This window comes from Arachis ipaensis, chromosome B7 (assembly GCF_059453495.1).
Source record: "Arachis ipaensis isolate K30076 ecotype BB chromosome B7, ASM5945349v1, whole genome shotgun sequence".
Taxonomy (NCBI): domain Eukaryota; kingdom Viridiplantae; phylum Streptophyta; class Magnoliopsida; order Fabales; family Fabaceae; genus Arachis; species Arachis ipaensis.
In genome coordinates this window covers 72,903,653-72,923,597 of record NC_142442.1, presented here as the reverse complement: position 1 = coordinate 72,923,597, position 19,945 = coordinate 72,903,653, and the positions used below count along the sequence as shown (strand labels likewise).

The 19,945-nt window shown below is 36.3% G+C and overlaps 1 non-coding gene across 1 annotated transcript; it reads right to left on the bottom strand.

Annotated features, from left to right (window-relative positions):
* Positions 1-19,528: 19,528 nt before the first annotated feature.
* On the bottom strand, positions 19,529-19,636 carry LOC148552984 (small nucleolar RNA R71). The gene has a single exon (XR_015892726.1). It is a non-coding gene; the product is annotated as a small nucleolar RNA R71 (small nucleolar RNA).
* Between the last annotated feature and the right edge of the window lie 309 nt (positions 19,637-19,945).

Below are 19,945 nucleotides of genomic sequence, written 5' to 3'. Positions count from 1 at the left end.
TATTGAATATTTTTAGATTTTTCTCTTTTTTTTGTAGAGAAATAAACATAACTTATCAATGCACATGGATTTTCTATTATTTTTCTATTTTGATTTTTTATGAGTAGGTTCCCAAGTTCCCAATATTCAAATAAATTAGAAACATGATACATTCCCTTATTAACCCATGTTCCCACAATTTTCCCACACTTAGTTGATGCACAATCTCTATCTTAAGCTAACCAAAGATTCAATTGGGGTTTTTAATTTGTTTTTCTGCTTAAGGCTAGTGATGTGGTAAAATATAGAATAAATGGGATTAAAAAGGCTCAAGGTGGCAAACAAAGGTGATTGAAAGGGTAGGCTCATTTGGGATAAGTGAGTAAAAATCAAATAATTGCCTCAATCATATACAAGCATGTAAATACACTAAATATTGGACATATAGAATGGAACAAAGCAAAGGTTGCAATCATAGTGAAGAAAACACACAAGAATAAAAATTTATGGTTAAATAATGTAACCATGTAAATAAGCTCAAAATCTCACAGGTTGTGTGTTCTTTGGCTCAAAAACCATGTTCCAAATACAACTTCAAACAAGTTTTAACACAAAATTTTTTTTCAATTTAAATTAGTGAAATTTTTCAAAGATAGGGTCTTAAAAGAATTTTATTACTTTAACCAAGTAGTAACTAGATGCATAAAATCAAACAAATATGCAATTGCAACAACTAATTTAACAAAGAAAATTAAACATTGGTGCTAAAATATGAAGTGACTAACCCATGGAAGTCGGCATCGACCTCCCCACACTTAAAGATTGCATTGTCCTCGGTGCATGCTAAGATGTGCAGGTGGACGGGCTATTCCAACTGGCGCTTTTCTCCGAAGATTTTGCAGATGGACTTGTCTGTCTCCCCATGTAAACGTCTTCCGGTTCCCTTCCGGGTGTCTATCCTGAAAGAAAAAGGGAAGAAAAGTAACCCAGAAATAGAGATAAGAAAATAAATGAAGTATGGGTGGGTTAATGCCAAATGAAAAGGGTCTCATTTACATGGAAGCTTCAACATGTACGTGAGAAAATAATAGAAGCCATGGCATACCAGTGGTACAGAATTTGCAATAAAGGAGAGGGGAATGTGGGTAATGCAAGATAGTATATATCAATGCAAGAGAAGTACAAGTATTATAAAAGATTAGCATTGATTTAAATAATGTTACCCAATCAGAATAAAACAAGTCATAGGCACGAAGATAATACCAGAAAAGATATAACAAATGAATAAGAAAATTGTAACACCAACAGAAAAGTAATAAATATAGAAAAGAAAGTAAAAATATGCACAAAATTAAAATGCAATAAATGAAAGTATGCAAATAAATTAAGTAAAATAGAATGAAGGTGAAAAAGAATGAGAAGTGAAAGGGATAAAGTAAGAAAGAAAAAAGAAAGAAGGAAAGATAGAAGAAAAATTAGGATTTGGGAAGGAAAAAGATAAGATATTTTTGGCAGAGTTGGATGAGTTGTGCGGCGCGAGCGACGTGGATGCGTGGGGTACGCGTTCGCGCGAGCAGCGCTTAAATGATTCGACGCGGTCGCGTCGGTCATGCGGACGCGTGACATGATCCGTGCGAGTGGCGCGAGGGAAGCCTCCTGCTCGCACAACTCTCTGTTCGAAACCCTTTTGACCAAAATAATGGGTGACGCGGTCGCGTGGTTGACGGGATCGCGTGGATGGCCAAGATTGGAGGGCGACGCGGACGCGTGGGTACGCGGTCGCATCATAGGGCTTGTGCGTCTAGCACCATTCCATCCCCATTCCAGCCCAACTTACTGCCATAAACTTATTTACGTCGATTCTACAGAGCCACGCGTTCGCGTGGGGGACGCGGACGCGTGGGAGGCTCTTTTGCCACATGACGCGGTCGCGTCAGCGACGCGGTCGCGTGGGGTCAAATTATGCTAAAGGCGCGCCTCTAGCCATGCTCTCGCGTGACTTTCTGTTCGATTTCTTTTCTTCCCAATGCACTGGTGATGCAGACGTGTCAGCGACGTTGCCGCGTTGTGTGCGTACTTTTTTTTTTTATATCTACAATATGCAGTATGCAGAATGTAAAATGCAGATGTGGATGGTATGAATAAATCCAGGTTCAATAAAAATAGAATAAAATAAAACGAAAAACAAACAAAATGAAATAAAATTAAAATTGAGAAAGGAACGATTATACCATGGTGGGTTGTCTCCCACCTAGCACTTTTAGTTAGAGTCCTTAAGTTAGACATCTGGTGAGCTCCCTGTTATGGTGGCTTGTGCTTAAACTCATCCAGGAATCTCCACCAATGTTTGTATCTCCAGTAACCTCCGGGGTCCCAAACTAGGCATGTAAAGCCCTTAAGAAGCTTCAAACAGATTCTTAGGCTCCCGGGGTGACAAATGTCAGAGCAGATTCCAGGATCCCAAATCTTGCTTTTACACCCATTTTTGTCGGGATCTGTATTTTTCCAGCCGGGTGATAAGTAATTTGAATTCTCACTGCAGCTACCAAACAACTTCCTAGACCCATTCAATTGAGCTTTACACCAACCTTTGCATTTAAACTTAAAGCTTCCAACCATAATGAACCTTGCAGGACAATTCTTACCACTGACCATTTTCCTCTTACTCTTAATGCCACAAAGAGCTCTAAGTTGACCATCCGTCTCCAGTAGCCCATATTCAAGTGGGATTAGAAAGCTAAGGGATATGAATTTTACCCACTTGAATGTTGTGAAGGATGATGGCAACTTAGGGGGAGGGGTCTTCAATAAATTTGGCAAGGTGATTTCAAGCTCCACTCCCTTGTGCTCTTTGACAACTTCCACCTCTTTGCAAACTTCTTTAATTTCAACCTCTTCCTCTTGGTAGCTTTCTTCCAATTCAATCTCTTCTTCATTACTTACCAAGGGCATGGGAGGTAGTGCTTTTTCTTTTTAATTTCCATCTCTTGATCAACCTCTTCAAAGTATTTAGCCATGATATGCCTTGGTGGTTGTACACCCTCCTCAACATCAATTTCAAACGTCCTTGAAGGGGGTTCTATAGCTGGACTTTCCCATGGAGGTTCAGCATCTCCTAAGTCTGCAACCACTTCTTCCTCCTCAATGGCAGGCGTAGCTTCTTCCAATTGTTTCAATATAAAATCGTGCTGCTCACTGTCCACCGGAGTTTCTAATATCTCCTTCATGCTACGATCTTCATTAGATTGCCCACATGAGGCCATGGGGGTTCCTTGAGTGTCCGAACGTCGGGAAGGTAATCGATTTATCGCTTGATCCAGTTGTCGAAGGGTTGCTTAAAGTTTTGCACATGTTTCTGTGAGACGATCCGTTGATTCTTGTTGCGCTCGGCTATCATAAGTAGGATCATAGTGCTCTTGGATTGATAGATATGGAGATGGTGAATATTGAGATGGTGGTTCTGGGCGTGGTTCATATGGTGGTTGGTGTGGTGGATAAGGATTAGGGTTATATAGTGGTGTTTGGTGGTAAGGGGCTTGTGAGTATGGTGGTCCAGAGTTGTGTTGAGGAGGTGGGTCATAGGTATATGATGGGGGTCCACCATATCTATTGTTTTGGCATGCATTGTAGGATGGTCTTTGTCTGTGGTATTGTGGAAGGTGTTGCTGCCAGAAGCGTTGATCAGATCCTCGTGGCTCCTTCCATCTCTGATTGTTTTGACCTTGATGCATGTTCCTGTTATAATTTCCATTCCTTGCAACAACATTGGAACCAAACTCAAAGCGAGAGGGATGAGAACTCATAATAGTAAATAAAAAAACGAAAATAAAAACAAATTTTAAATTAAAAGGCTCTTTAAATTTTGAATTTGAAAATTAAATTTTGAAATTTGAATTTTGAAAATTTGAAATTTGAATTTTGAAATTTGAGATTTGAAATTTGAAAAAAATTTTAAATATGAATTTTGAAAATTTTTAAATTTGAATTTTGAAATTTGATTTTTAAATTTTGAATTTTTGAATTTAATAAGGAAAGAGAAAAACAATAAAATGACAACAAACTTAAAAATTTTTAGATCAAAACGAAGAAAATAACTAAGAACAACTTGAAGGTTAAGATGAAGACGAAGAACAACTTGAAGATCAAGATGAACACCATGAAAAAAAAAATTTTTTTGAAATTTTTTTTATAATTAAATAAAAACCAATAACCTCTTAATTTATGAAAAAAAAGCAAAAATAAAAATAAAAATAAAAACAAATAAACAAGTAAAAAGCAAATATTTACAATAACCAATAATAAGGCACACGTTTGCAATTCCCCGGCAACGGCGCCATTTTGAAAGAACTGAAGATTGATGGTTTATAAGTTATAGTAAACTCTCGTTGCAAGTATAGTTACTAAACCAAGCAATCAACCTTTCTTACAAATGTTTGGGTTGTCATAAGTAATAAACCCCTTTTAAATTGATAACCGAGTATTTAAACCTCGAGTCGTCTTCTCAAGGAATTGCAGGGAGGTATGTTCTTATTATTGGTTATGAGTTTGTAAAATATGGGTTTTGAAAGTAAGGAAGCAGTATGTTGAACAATAAGAAAAATAGTAATAATAAAATAAACTCTTGGCAAGGTATAAGAAATTGGAAGTCCTATCCTAGTTATCCTTATCAATGATGATGAAAATTGAATCTTAATTCCACTTAGTTAACCTTTGCTAGAGCAAAGGAAGGTCAAGTGACTAATTAGTTAGATCCTCAAATCCTAGTTAATCCCTAAGGAAAGATTGGGATTATTGAAGTTCAATTCAATTAGCAAAGATAACGATTATCAATCATGTTGAGTTTGATAACTCCTGAGTTACTGATTTCTTAACCAAGACCAAAAGGGAAAAGTAACTCTACTGGAATAAAAATGTCTTCAGATTGGAAGCAACAGTAATATAAATAAAAGAGAGTAATAATAAACTGAAATACTTCAAATAACATTAATTCAAAAGAGTAATCTGTAACATAGAAGAATTCATAAATAAAATTGAAAAAATAATAAAAAGGAATATTAAACCTGTGATGAAGAAGAAATAATCCTAAAGTGAAAAGAATCCTAATTCTAAATCCTAAGAGAGAGGAGAGAACCTCTCTCTCTAAAACTACATCTAATCCTCAAATTGTGAATTATGAAAAGCTTGTTATGAATGGATGCATTCTCCCACTTTATAGCCTCTAATCTGTGTGTTCTGGGCTGAAAACTGGGTCAAAAACAACCCAGAAATCGCCGGAGAAGAAATCTGCCACGTTGGTTTTTCATCAGTGTGACGCGTCCGCATGGAGCACGCGGTCGCGTCATCTAGCATCAGAGCAACTATAGCATATTATATATCAAATCGAAGCCCCGGACGTTAGCTTTCCAACACAACTGAAACCGCGTCGTTTGGACCTCTGTAGCTCAAGTTATGACTGTTTGAATGCGAAGAGGTCAGGCTGACAGCTTTGCAGTTCCTTCAACTTCTTGTATTCCTTTCGCTTTTGTATGCTTCCTTTCCATCCTCCAAGCCATTCCTGCCCTGTAATCTCTGGAATCACTTAACACACATATCAAGGCATCTAATGGTGATAAGAGAGGATTAATATTAGCAATATAAAGGCCAAAGAAGCATGTTTTCAATCATAGCACAAAATCAGGAAGGAAGACATAAAGCATGCGATTAGTATGAATAAATGGGTAAAGAGTTGATAAAAACCACTCAATTGAGCACAAGATAAACCATGATATAGTGGTTTATCACTTCTCTTAACTTCCTCTTCAGAGTCCTTTCAGGTTCAGGATCAGCTTCAACAAGAATGTTCTTATCCTTGTTCCTCATATGAAAAAGAAGAGAACAGAAAAGAATATGAATCCTCTATGTCACAGTATAGAGATTCCTTTATGTGAGTAAAAGAATAGAAGGATAGAATGAAGAAGGTAGAAAAAGGAGAATTCGAACACAGAGAGAGGGAGAGGGTTCGAATTATAAGAAGAAGAGAAGTGTTAGTAAATAAATAAATAAATAGAAAGAGATGAGAGAGAGAGTTTTCGAAAATTAATTCAAAAGAAAAGAAAAATATTTTTATTTTTATTTTAATTATTAGTTAAAATTCAAATTTAAGAAGGAAAAAAATCAATTAAAATTTAGAACAATTAGTTAGTTAAAAGGAATTTTGAAAAAGAGGTTAATGATTTTCGAAAATTGGAGAGAGAAAAGTAGTTAGGTGATTTTGAAAAAGATAAGAAATAGTAAAACAAACAAAAAGTCAAGTAGTTAATTGAAAAAGATTTGAAAATCAATTTTGAAAAGATAAGAAGTTAGAAAATGATTTTGAAATTAAGTTTTGAAAAAGATATGATTGAAATCTATTTTGAAAAAGATTTGAAAAGGAAATTAAAAAGATTTTATTTTTGAAATTAAAGTTGATTACTTGACTAACAAGAAACTAAAAGATATGATTCTAGAATTTAAAGATTGAACCTTTCTTAATAGGCAAGTAACAACTTGAAATTTTTGAATCAAAACATTAAATGTTAGCATTAATTTCGAAAATTATAAAATAAAATAGGAAAAAGATTTTGAAAATCAATTTTTGAAGAATTTTCAAAAAACAGGAAAGAAAAATGAAAAAGAATTGATTTTGAAAAAGATTTGAAAAGATAGAATTTTTAAATTGAAATTTTGACTTGACTAACAAGAAACAACTAAATTTTAAAAATTTTTTTTGACCAAATCAATTCAAAATTTCGAAAATTATGAGTAAAATAAGGGAAAGATATTTTTTTATTTTTGAATTAATGAAGAGAGAGAAAAATAACTAAATGATGCAAAACATAAGAAATTAAGATCAAAACAAATAATGCATGCAAGAACACTTTGAATGTCAAGATAAACACCAAGAACACTTTGAAGATCATGATGAACATCAAGAACATGTTTTTGAAAATTTTTAAGAAAAGAAAAACATGCAAGTTACCAAACTTAGAAATTTTCAATGGTTAGACACTAATAATTCAAAAATGCATATGAAAAACAAGGAAAGACACAAAACAAAAAAATTTAAAGATCAAGTAAGGACAATCATCAAGAACAACTTGAAGATCAATGAAGAACACAATGCATGAATTTTCAAAAATTAAAGAAAAATTAAAACATGCAATTGGCACCAAACTTAAAATTTAACACAAGATTCAAACAAGAAACACAAAATTTTTTTGGTTTTTATGATTTTGTTAATTTTTTGTATTTTTCAAAAATTATTTTGGAAAAAGAAAATAAAGAGATACAAAATTTTTAATAAGAATCCTAGGAATCATGCAATGTTAGTCTAAAGCTTCGGTCCAAAAGAATTAGACATGGCTAATGGCCAGCCAAGCTTTAAGTGAAAGCTTCGGTCCAAAAGATTTAGACATGGCCAAATAGCCAGCCAAGCTTTAGCATAAAACATACAAGCATGTCAATGAGAAGTCGAAGCCTCAGTCCAAAAGATTAGACATGGCTAAACAGCCAGCCAGGCTTCACATATCTCAAGAAACTCTAGAATTCATTTTTAAAAATTCTGAAGAACAAAAAATAATATTTTTTTTGAATTTTTTGAAAATAAAAATAAAAGCTTAAACATAAAATAAAATTACCAAATCTAAGCAACAAGATGAACCGTTAGTTGTCCAAACTCAAACGATCCCCGGCAACGGCGCCAAAAACTTGGTGCACGGAAATTGTAATTCACACTTTTCACATCTCCGCACAACTAACCAGCAAGTGCACTGGGTCATCCAAGTAATAAACCTTACTTGAGTAAGGGTCGATCCCACAGAGATTGTCGGCTTGAAGCAAGCTATGGTCATCCTTGTAAATCTCAGTCAGGCGGATTCAAATGGTTATGAGGTTTTGATAATTAAAAGATAAATAAAACATAAAATAAAATAAAGTTACTTATGTAATTCATTGGTGGGAATTTCATATAAGCGTCTGGAGATGCTTTGTTGCTTCTAAACCTCTGCTTTCCTATTGCCTTCTTCCAACTATGCATTACTTCCTTCCATGGCAAGCTGTAAGATCCTCTCAGTGAAAATGGTCCTCTACAGTTTCTGCACGGCTAATCAACTGTCGGATTTCTCGTCTCGGATGAAAAATACCAGGTACAGCTACCGCATGGCTAATCATCTATCAGTTCCCGCTAGCATCGGAATAGAATCCATTGATCCTTTTGCACACTGTCACTTGCACCCAACATTCGCAGGTTTGAAGCTCGTCACAGTCATCCCTTCCCAGATCCTACTCGGAATACCACAGACAAGGTTTAGACTTTTCGGATCCCAGGAATGGCTGCCAAAAATTCTAGACTATACCACGAAGATACTAATCTCACAGACTCTGTTCCTGGAGTTAAACGCCAGCTTGGGTGCCAGTTTGGGCGTTTAACTCCAATTCTGGTGCCAGTTTCGGTGTTTTACGCCAAGATGTTTTAGGCTGGCTTTGGACGCCAGTTTGGACCATCAAATCTCGGGAAAAGTATGGACTATTATATATTGATGGAAAGTCCAGGATGTCTACTTTCCAACTCAATTGAGAGCGCGCCAATAGGGCTTCTGTAGCTCCAGAAAATCCACTTCGAGTGCAGGAGGGTCAGAATCCAACAGTATCTGCAGTCCTTTTTCAGCCTCTGAATCAGATTTTTGCTCAGGTCCCTCAATTTTAGCCAAAAAATATCTGAAATCACAGAAAAACACACAAACTCATAGTAAAGTCCAGAAATGTGATTTTTGAATAAAAACTAATAAAAATATAATAAAAAGTAACTAAAACATACTAAAAACTATGTAAAAAGAATGCCAAAAAGGGTATAAATTATCCGCTTATTACGCCTGCGCGTCCCTAGGAAATTTCCTCCTCATACGTACGTGTGGGTGATGCGTGCATGTGGCCATGAATGTCCTTCTCACGCATATGCGTGGCTGACACGTGTGCGTGGCCTTGAGTTCTCCAAATGCTGATTTCTTTATGAATTCTCCACTTTGCATGCTTTTCTCTTCACTTCTTCCATCCAATACTTGCCTTATAAATCTGAAATCACTCAACAAACATATCAAAGCATTGAATGGAATTAAAGTGAATTAAATTTAGCTATTTTAAGGCCTAAAAGGCATGTTTTCATTCATTAAGCACAAATTAGGGAGAATTATAAAAGCATGCTATTTCATTGAATAAATGTGAGATAAGTTGATAAAATTCCCTAAATTCAACACAAGATAAACCACAAAATTGAGGTTTATCAGCCACTCACTAATCGAATTAGTGAAAGCTAGTGTCAATGGATATCAACCATCAATCACTTGGACATTAGCAACTCAGGGTCACCTGATGCTCGGATTCTTGTACGGTTTAGAATTTCACAAATGAAATCTCATTGCAAGTATAGTTCTAAACCAATAAAGAATCCTCACATGCAAAAAATTTTGGTTGTCACAAGTACAAACCCCAATAAGAATTAACCGAAGTTTTTAAACCTCGGGTCATCTCACAAGAAATTGCAGTGAAGTGCTCAATTATTGGCTACAAAGGACAAGGGGGGTTTGATTTATAATTGGCAAGAAAAATAAATGACAAGAAAGTAAAATGTCAAGAACTAATAAAATAAAGAAAAAGAACTCTTGGCTAGACATAGGTAATTGAGATCACCATCATTGTCTACAAACCATACATTGATAATTATGAGAGGCCAACCAATTAAGTCTACCTCCAAAAGCTTTAAGTATTAATATCTATTCCGAAGCTTGAAGTACGTTAAATAGGTTTGATCACATCAACCCATAAGTCCCAACCTATCTACTAATTAGCTTAGTAGTGGGTTAGTGTCTATGGATATCAAATTGATCACCAAGGGTTCTCAAATCACTAATTCAATGAGACCCAATGACTCGAGGTCACTCAATTCCCTTAGCCTAGGCCAAAAGCAAAAAGAACTACTCAAAAGTTAGTGGAAGTATTTTAACAAATACCTAGAGTGCAATAAAAGTAAACATCATAAATTGCAAGAGTTAATGAAACTCATAACTAACATAAGCAAGAAATCAACAATAGCAATGAAGGTAAACATAAAAGAGACATGGGAACATAAAATTGCATTAAAAGAAATTAAGATCCAACAAGTGTTCATCACATGAAAGAGAGCAAAACAAGAAATTAACACTACAACTAAGAAGAACAATATGTAGAAGCAAGAAATTGTAAAGAGAACAAGATGAAATCAAGTAATTAACTCAAGATCTACAAGAGATTAACCTAATCGTAACTTAATTCTAGAGAGAAGAGAGAGCTTCTCTCTTTAGAAAACTAACTAAAGGCTCATGTTGACTAACTAGGTGCTCCCCCTTGCTCTAGCTTCAATTCTGTATGAAATACTCTCAGAAACAAGTTGGATTTGGGCCTGGGCAGCTCAGAAATCGCCCCAGCATTTTGCCTTTAAGTGAGTTACGTGCGAGTATCGACACATGCACACCATGTTCGCGTGCGCGTCACTTGGCCATTTTTCTCATCCGCACGTACGCGCATGGTACTCGTACGCATTGCTATGCGACTCCACTTCTGCGCATGCGTGCCTTGTACGCTTGCGCGTGATAAACTCCAATTTTGTGGTTTATATTGTGTAGAATTTGGGAGTTTTTGTCAACATTTCTCACACTTATTCACAAGAAATGCATGGTTTCGTGTTTCCTTCCTAATATTGCTCCATGATGAAAAACATGCTTATTTTGCTTTAAAATTGCTATATTTTGATTCTCTTTTATTGCCATTCAATGCCGTGATCTATTTTTTGAGTGATTTCTGGAATTATAGGGTAGGAATGGCCTAGAAGAGAGAAAGAAAGCATGTACAAGAGGAAGGAACATGAGGATTTGGATTTTAGGAAATTCAGCATTGGCGCGCATGCGCACTCCACGCGCACGCGTGGATGAGGATAGCTAGAAGTGGTGCGCGAGGATGGACGCATCCACGTGGATCAGAGGATTCCCATCGACGAACGCGCGCACCTGGCGCGCACGCGTGGATCGCAAAAGCAATCGGCGCGCACGCACACATGGCGCGCACGCGCGGAAAGCTGCACGTGATCTCATTAAAGTAAATCATGCCTGGCGATTTCTAAGGCTCATCAGGCCCAAATTCAAGCTGTTTCTGCATGGAAAAGACCCAAGGATTTTAGGGGGAAAGGGGGGATCATTCATTTTACACTAGACACAATTTTTAGTTAGTTTTTGGGTTCTTTGTTCTTCTAGAGAGAGAAACCCTTGTTCCTCTCTAGATATAGTTTTAATTTGATATTTCCTTGTTGATTCTGAATTGGATCTTGTTAATTACTAGTTTTGATTGTTCAATTTGAATCCCTTAGTATAATTTTGCTTAGATCTTGTGATAGTTTTATGAATTCTTGTCAATTGTCATTTTATACCCATTTCATGAATGTTGTGAATCTCGATTTGTTGATGTTACAATGATGATTTCTATGATTAATTATGTTGTTTGAGTGATTGTATGTTGATAATTGCTAGTGGGTACTTGTTAATTTCAATTTAATTGCAATTTGAACATGTCTTTTATTAATGCTTTCCATGTGTTTGATGAATTGTTTACTTTGATTATGGAGTAGTTTTCTTTACTCTTGGCCTAGGCTAAGGGAATTGGGTAAACTTGAGTCATTGGGTCTAATGAATTTGATGATTTGGGAGCCCTTAGTGGTCAATTTGATAGCCATTGACGCTAACCTTCTATTAAGTCAATTAGTAGTGAGGTTAGAACTTATAGATTGATGTTGACCAAATCATTAGACGTACTTCAAGTATAGAAGTAGACTTAATGAGTTTGGTTCCTCATAATTGTCAAGATATGGTTATTAGACAAGGATGGTGACCCCAATTCCCATGCCTAGCCAAGAGTTACTTTTATCATTTATACTTGAAAACCCAATTTTCTTGATTACTTGTCTTAGTTATAGTTACTTGTTTAGTTTAGAATAGAATTAAATTGGATGTTACCTTGCTAGTTTGGAATTGCTCATATCTTGCTTAGTTATTTAAATTAGTTTCTTGCAATTTAAGGTTACTTGCTTGTTGAGATTACAAGTTTAAATTCTTGCTCATGACTCACAACCCCGGATTTCTAACCAATGTCGAGCACATGTTTGCCCATTCCTTGTGAGACGACCCGAGGTTTGAATACTTCGGTTATTTCTATTGGGGTTGAACTTGTGATAACCAAATCCCTTTCTAAATTTGATACTCGAGGATTGTTGTTGGTAGAGCTATACTTGCAACGCGACTTTATTGAGAAATTCTTTACTGTTAAATTCTCGCCCAATCAAAATTTTTGGCGCCATTGCCGGGGAATGGTTGCAACATATGCCTTGATATTAGTTATGTGAATATGTGAATATTGTAGATAGATTAATTGCTTTCAATACTTAGCTATAGTTTAGATTTCTTTTATATTTGTGCTAGGACTCTCAAGTTTGATGACTCGGTCTCAACCGAATTCTAGTTTAGCCGGTTTTGATCCCGAGATTGAAAGAACTTTGTTACATACTCGGCAAGCTAGATGGCGGTTGGATTATACGACTAGTACTTCGGCCTCTCTTGAAGAACACACCGAATCACTAGGCGGTACCGAGAGTGACTTGGAGTCCGCTACTTCCTATTCTTCTGTTGGCACTAATAATACATCTTTGCATCCTACAGGTGAGCCACACATGGTGGAGCCACGACGGATCACTTTGCATGAGCAAGGAGCTCTGGATATTATACTTCAACCGTTGCAAGCAAGGTATCCTAACCTTGATCCAAACTTTGAATTGAAGAGTAGCTTGATACATCTACTTCCTAAGTATCATGGGTTGCCAGGTCAAGACCCCATCCGACATCTAAAGGATTTTCAAGTTGCTTGTTCTACGGCTCGAAGGCATGGAGCCGATGAGGTGGCTATCATGGTTTTTGCCTTCCCTTTCTCTCTTGAAGGGCAAGCGAAGACATGGTTTTATTTGCTACCGGATAAGATTGTGACCAATTGGAATTTCTTGAGAAGAGAGTTTCTAGATAAATTCTTCCCACCGGAGAAGACCGTCTACATCCGGAAGGAGATTTCGGGAATAATGCAAAAAGACCAAGAGAGTTTGTATGAGTATTGGTCTCGGTTCAAGAGGCTATGTGAATCTTGTCCACACCATGGAATGAACAGTCACTTGCTCATTAGCTACTTCACCGGAGGTCTTTGTATGGAAGATAGAAGATTGCTCACTGCTTCTAGTGGTGGTTCCCTTTCGAAAGACAAAACGGAGGGAGAAGCTTAGAATTTGATAAAGGATGTTGCCGAAGCTACACAACATACAAGGGTGAGAAGTAACCCTCTCAAGGGTGTGGTAGAACCATCCCCTTCCAAATCAAGCCTAACCAAAGCACTTGGGGATATGACCACCATCCTTACGCAAATACAAAAGGATCAAAAGGAATACTACTCCATCCAAGCCATCCAAGATCCACCTCCAGTTGCTCAACTTGAAGGCCCTCCTAGGATTTGTGGTTTGTGCTCTAGCACTACACATTACACCGATAAATGCCATCAAATTCAAGAGGAACATGCTCTTGTAGTGGCCAATGTGAACTACAACAACCACCCACCTTATCCTTCTCAAGGCCAAAATAACTACCCTCATGGTAGTAATCAACATCAAGGGTGGAGGGATAATAGACAAGGGAGCAATCAAAACCAAAGATGGAACAACTCTTCTTCTCATCACAACAACAACCAATCTTCATCCCAATACCATCATAACAACACCAACTACCAAGCCAACCAAGGCCACTCAAACCAAAACCAAAATAACTACACCAAATACCAAGCACCACACCATAGACAACAATCCAACCAAACTCCCCTATCTTCCAACAATCAAGTTGATGAACTTAGAGCTGCCATGGAGAAACAGAATGAGAGCAACAAGGATCAATTTGATGCCTTGGGCGCTCAATTGGCTAATCTCACCAACATGTTTTCAAAGATGGCCATGTCAAACCAATCCTCAACCCCCAACAACACCAACCAACCCTCAAGCTCTTCTAACCTTCCATCCCAACCCCAACCAAACCCAAAGGGCGGTCTCAACGCCATCACTCTACGGTCGAGGACTACATTGGAGGAGATACCTGATGAGCGGATAATTTATACACTTTTTGGGATTATTTTTACATAGTTTTTAGTATGATTTAGTTAGTTTTTAGTATATTTTTATTAGTTTTTAAATAAAATTCACATTTCTGGACTTTACTATGAGTTTGTGTATTTTTCTGTGATTTCAGGTAATTTCTGTTTGAAATTGAGGGACTTGAGCAAAAATCAGATTCAGAGGTTGAAGAAGGACTGCAGATGCTGTTGGGTTCTGACCTCCCTACACTCAAAGTAGATTTTTTGGAGCTACAAACCTCCAAATGGCGCGCTCTCAATTGCTTTGGAAAGTAGACATCCAGGGCTTTTCAGAAATATATAATAGTCCATACTTTGCCCGAGTTTATATGACGCAAATTGGCATTCAACGCCAGTTCCATGCTGCATTCTGGAGTTAAACGCCAGAAACAGGTTGCAAAGTGGAGTTAAACGCCAGAAACAGGTTACAAACTGGCGTTCAACTCCAAAAGAAGCCTCTACACGTGTAAAGCTCAATGCTCAACCCATGCACACACCAAGTGGGCCCCGGAAGTAGATTTCTGCATCAATTACTCATTTCTGTAAACCCTAATAACTAGTTTAGTATAAATAGGTTTTACTATTGTATTTATATCTTTGGATTATCTTTTGATCCTTTGATCATGTTAAGGGGGCTGGCCTCTCGGCCATGCCTGGACCTTCATCACTTATGTATTTTCAACAGTAGAGTTTCTACACACCATAGATTAAGGTGTGGAGCTCTGCTGTTCCTCATGAATTAATACAAAGTACTATCGTTTTTCTATTCAAATCAAGCTTATTCCGATTCTAAGATATTCATTCACACCTCAATATGAATATGATGATCGTGACAGTCATCATCATTCCCAACCTATGAACGCGTGCCTGACAACCACTTCCGTTCTACCTTAGATTGAATGAGTATCTCTGGGATTCTTTAATCAGAATCTTCGTGGTATAAGTTAGAATCCATGGACGGCCATTCTTGAGATTCGGAAAGTCTAAACCTTGTCTGTGGTATTCCGAGTAGGATCTGGGAAGGGATGGCTGCGACGAGCTTCAAACTCGTGAGTGCTGGGCGTAGTGACAGACGTAAAAGGATCAATGGCTCCTATTCCATTATGATCGAGAACCGACAGATGATTAGCCATGCAGTGACAGCGCATTGGACCATTTTCACTGAGAGGACAGGATGTAGCCACTGACAACGGTGATGCCTAACATACAGCTTGCTATAGAAAGGAGTATGAATGATTGGATGAAGATAATAGGAAAGCAGAGGTTCAGGAGGAACAAGCATCTTCATACGCTTATCTGAAATTCTCACCAATGAATTACATAAGTATCTCTATCTTTAAATTTACGTTTTATTTATCTTTTAGTTATTAAATCTCCATAACGATATGAATCTGCCTGACTGAGATTTGCAAGATGACCATAGCTTGCTTCAAGCCGACAATCTCCGTGGGATCGACCCTTACTCACGTAAGGTTTATTACTTGGACGACCCAGTGCACTTGTTGGTTTGTTATGCGAAGTTGTGACAAAGAACTAAGATTATGAACGTGTGTATTGAGTTTTTAGCATCGTTACCAAGGAATGGAACCGTCATGATTTCTGTGCACCAAGTTTTTGGCGCCGTTGCCGGGGATTGTTCAAGTTTGGACAACTGACGGTTCATCTTGTCGCTCAAATTAGGTAACTTTATTTTAATTTTAACCTTTTTGTTTTTATTATTCTTATTTTCGAAAAAAATCAAAAAAAAAATTTACTTCTTTTTCGTTTTTCCCAATTAATTTTCGAAAAATAAAAAAAATTTAATAAAATCATAAAGCCAAAAATATTTTGTGTTTCTTGTTTGAGTCTAGAGTCAAGTTTTAAGTTTGGTGTCAATTGCATTTTTTTTTATTTTCTAAAAATTATTTTCGAAAATTTCATGCATTGCATTCTTCATGATCTTCAAGTTGTTCTTGGCCAGTCTTCTTGTTTGATCTTCATATTTTCTTTTTTTTTATGTCTTTTCTTGTTTTTCATATGCATTCTTGAATTCTTAATGTTTTAACATTAAAAATTTTTAAGTTTGGTGTCTTGCATGGTTTTCTTTTCTTAAAAAAAAATTTCAAAAACATGTTCTTGATGTTCATCTTGACATTCAAAGTGTTCTTGCATGCATTAGTTGTTTTGATTCATGATTTTCATGTTTTGTTTTATTTTTACTATTTAATAAAAAGAAAAAAAAGAGAAAAACAACAAAAAGATATCTTTTTCTCTTTCTTCATAAAAAAAATTCAAAAAATAAAAAAAATATCTTTCCCTTTTCCTTCTCATCAAATTCGAAAATTTGAGTTGACTTTTTCAAAAATTTTTAAAATCTAGTTGTTTCTCATGAGTCAAATCAAATTTTTAATTAAAAAAATTCTATCTTTTTCAAATCTTTTTCAAAAATCAAATCTTTCTCATTTTTCTTTTATGATTTTCGAAAATTTCAAAATGATTTTCAAAAATCTTTTTCTTATTTTGTTTCATATTTTCGAAATTAATGCTAACAATTAATGTGATTGATTCAAAAATTTTAAGTTTGTTACTTGCCTCTTAAGAAAGGTTCAATCTTAAAATTTTAAATCATATCTTTTTGTTTCTTGTTAGTCAAGTAATCAACTTTAATTTTTAAAATCAAATCTTTTTTAAGTTTCTTTTTCAAATCTTTTTCAAAATAAGTTTCAATCACATCTTTTCAAAATCAATTTCAAAATCTTTTCTAACTTCTTTTCTAACCTCTTATCTTTTCAAAAATTGATTTTCAAATCTTTTTCAAACTAATCCTATCTTTTTGTTTAATTCTTATCTTTTTTCAAAACTACCTAACTAATTCTATCTCTAATTTTCGAAAATCACCTTCATCTTTTTCAAAATTCCTTTTTAAATTAACTAATTATTTTAAATTTAATTTAATTTGATTTAATTTTTCCTTTCTTAATTTTCAAATTTTTAATTTTAATTCTAATTTAAAAACAAAAATACTTTTATTTTATTTTATCTAATTTTCGAAAATTCTTCTCCCTCACCTCCTTCTATTTATTTATTTATTTACTAACACTCCTCTTCATCTAAGAATTTGAACCTACTCCTCACCCTTGTGTTTGGATTCTCCTTCTTCTATTCATAACTTTGGTGTACGAAAATTACTTCACACTATGTAATTCCGCACAATTAACCAGCAAGTGCACTGGGTCGTCCAAGTAATACCTTACGTGAGTAAGGGTCGAATCCCACGGAGATTGTTGGCTTGAAGCAATCTATAGTTACCTTGTAGCTCTTAGTCAGGAAAACAATTCACTTATCAAATTGAATTGTGAGGAATAAGAGAGCATGAAATAAATACTTGTTATGCAGTAATAGAGAATATGTTGGAGTTTTGGAGATGCTTTGTCTTTTGAATCTCTGCTTTCTTCCTGTCTTCTTCTTCACGCACGCACGTCCCTCCTATGGCAAGTTGTGTGTTGGTGGATAACCATTGTCAATGGCTACCATCCTTCCTCTCAGTGAAAATGGTCCAGGTGCGCTGTCACCGCACGGCTAATCATCTGTAGGTTCTCGATCATACCGGAATAGGGTTTACTATCCTTTTGCGTCTGTCACTACGCCCAGCACTCGCGAGTTTGAAGCTCGTCACAGTCATCCAATCCCAGAATCCTACTCGGAATACCACAGACAAGGTTTAGACTTTCTGGATTCTCAAGGATGGCGCCAATAGATTCTAGCTTATACTACGGAGATTCTGATTGAGGAATATAAGAGATACTCATTCAATCTAATGTAGAATGAAAGTGGTTGTCAGGCAGACGTTCATAGGTTGAGAATGGTGATGAGTGTCACGGATCATCACATTCATCATAATGAAGCCCGAATGAACATCTTAGATAGGAACAAGCGTGTTTGAATAGAAAACAGAAGTAATTGCATTTAATTCATCGAAACAGAGCAGAGCTCCTCACCCCCAACAATGGAGTTTAGAGACTCATGCCGTCAAAGAGTACAAAGTTCAGATCTAAAAATGTCATGAGATCCAAAATAAATCTCTAAAAGTTGTTTAAATACTAAACTAGTAACCTAGGTTTACAGAAAATGAGTAAACTATGATAGATAGTGCAGAAATCCACTTTTGGGGCCCACTTGATGTGTGCTGGGGCTGAGACTAAAGCTTCTCACGTGCCTGGGCTGTTTTGGGCATTCAACGCTAGGTTGTAACCTGTTTCTGGCGTTGAACTCCAACTTGTAACCTATTTCTGGCGCTGGACGCTAGACTGCAACATGAAACTGGCGTTGAATGCCAGTTTACGTCATCTATCCTTGAGCAAAGTATGGACTATTATATATTGCTGGAAATCCTTGGATGTCTACTTTCAAACGCAATTAGAAGCGCGGCAATTGGACTTCTGTAGCTCCAGAAAATCCATTCCGAGTGCAGAGAGGTCATAATCCAACAACATCAGCAATCCTTTTTCAGCCCGAGTCAGATTTTTGTTCAGCTCGCTCAATTTCAGCCAGAAAATACCTGAAATTATAGAAAAGCACACAAACTCATAGTAAAGTCCAGAAATATGAATTTTTCCTAGAAACTAATGAAAATATACTAAAAACTTAACTAAAATATCCTAAAAACTACATGAAATTAACCCCAAAAGCGTATAAAATATTCGCTCATCAATCTTCTTCTACTCACATAAAGGAATCTCTATACTGTGACATAGAGGATTCCATATTTTCTGTTCTCTTCTTTTTCATATGAGCAGGAACAAGGACAAGAACATTCTTGTTGAAGCTGATCCTGAACCTGAAAGAACTCTAAAGAGGAAGCTAAGGGAAGCTAAAGCACAACTCTCTGGAGAAAATCTGACAGAAATTTTTGAAAAAAGAAGGAGACATGGCCGAAAATAACAACAATGCAAGGAAGATGCTTGGTGACTTTACTGCACCTAATTCCAATTTACATGGAAGAAGCATCTCAATCCCTACCATTGGAGCATACAAATTTGAGCTGAAACCTCAATTAGTTTCTCTGATGCAATAGAATTGCAAGTTTCATGGACTTCCATCAGAAGATCCTTTTCAGTTCTTAACTGAATTCTTGCAGATCTGTGACACTGTTAAGACCAATGGGGTTGATCCCGATGTCTACAGGCTTATACTTTTCCCATTTTCTGTAAGAGACAGAGCTAGAATATGGTTGGACTCTCAACCTTAAGACAGCCTGAACTCTTGGGATAAGCAGGTCACGGCTTTCTTAGCCAAGTTCTTTCCTCCTCAAAAGCTTAGTAAGCTTAGAGTGGATGTTCAAACCATCACACAAAAGGAAGGTGAATCCCTCTATGAAGCTTGGGAGAGATACAAGGAACTGACCAAAAAGTGTCCTTCTGATATGCTTTTAGAATGGACCATCCTAGATATATTTTATGATGGTCTGTCTGAATTATCAAAGATGTCATTGGACCATTCGGCAGGTGGATCCATTCACCTAAAGAAAACGCCTGCAGAAGCTCAAGAACTCATTGACATAGTTGCAAATAACCAGTTCATGTACACTTCTGAAAGGAATCCTGTGAGTAATGGGATGCCTCAGAGGAAAGGAGTTCTTGAAATTGATACTCTGAATGCCATATTGGCTCAGAATAAAATATTGACTCAGCAAGTCAATATGATCTCTCAGAGTCTAAATGGATTGAAGGAATCATCC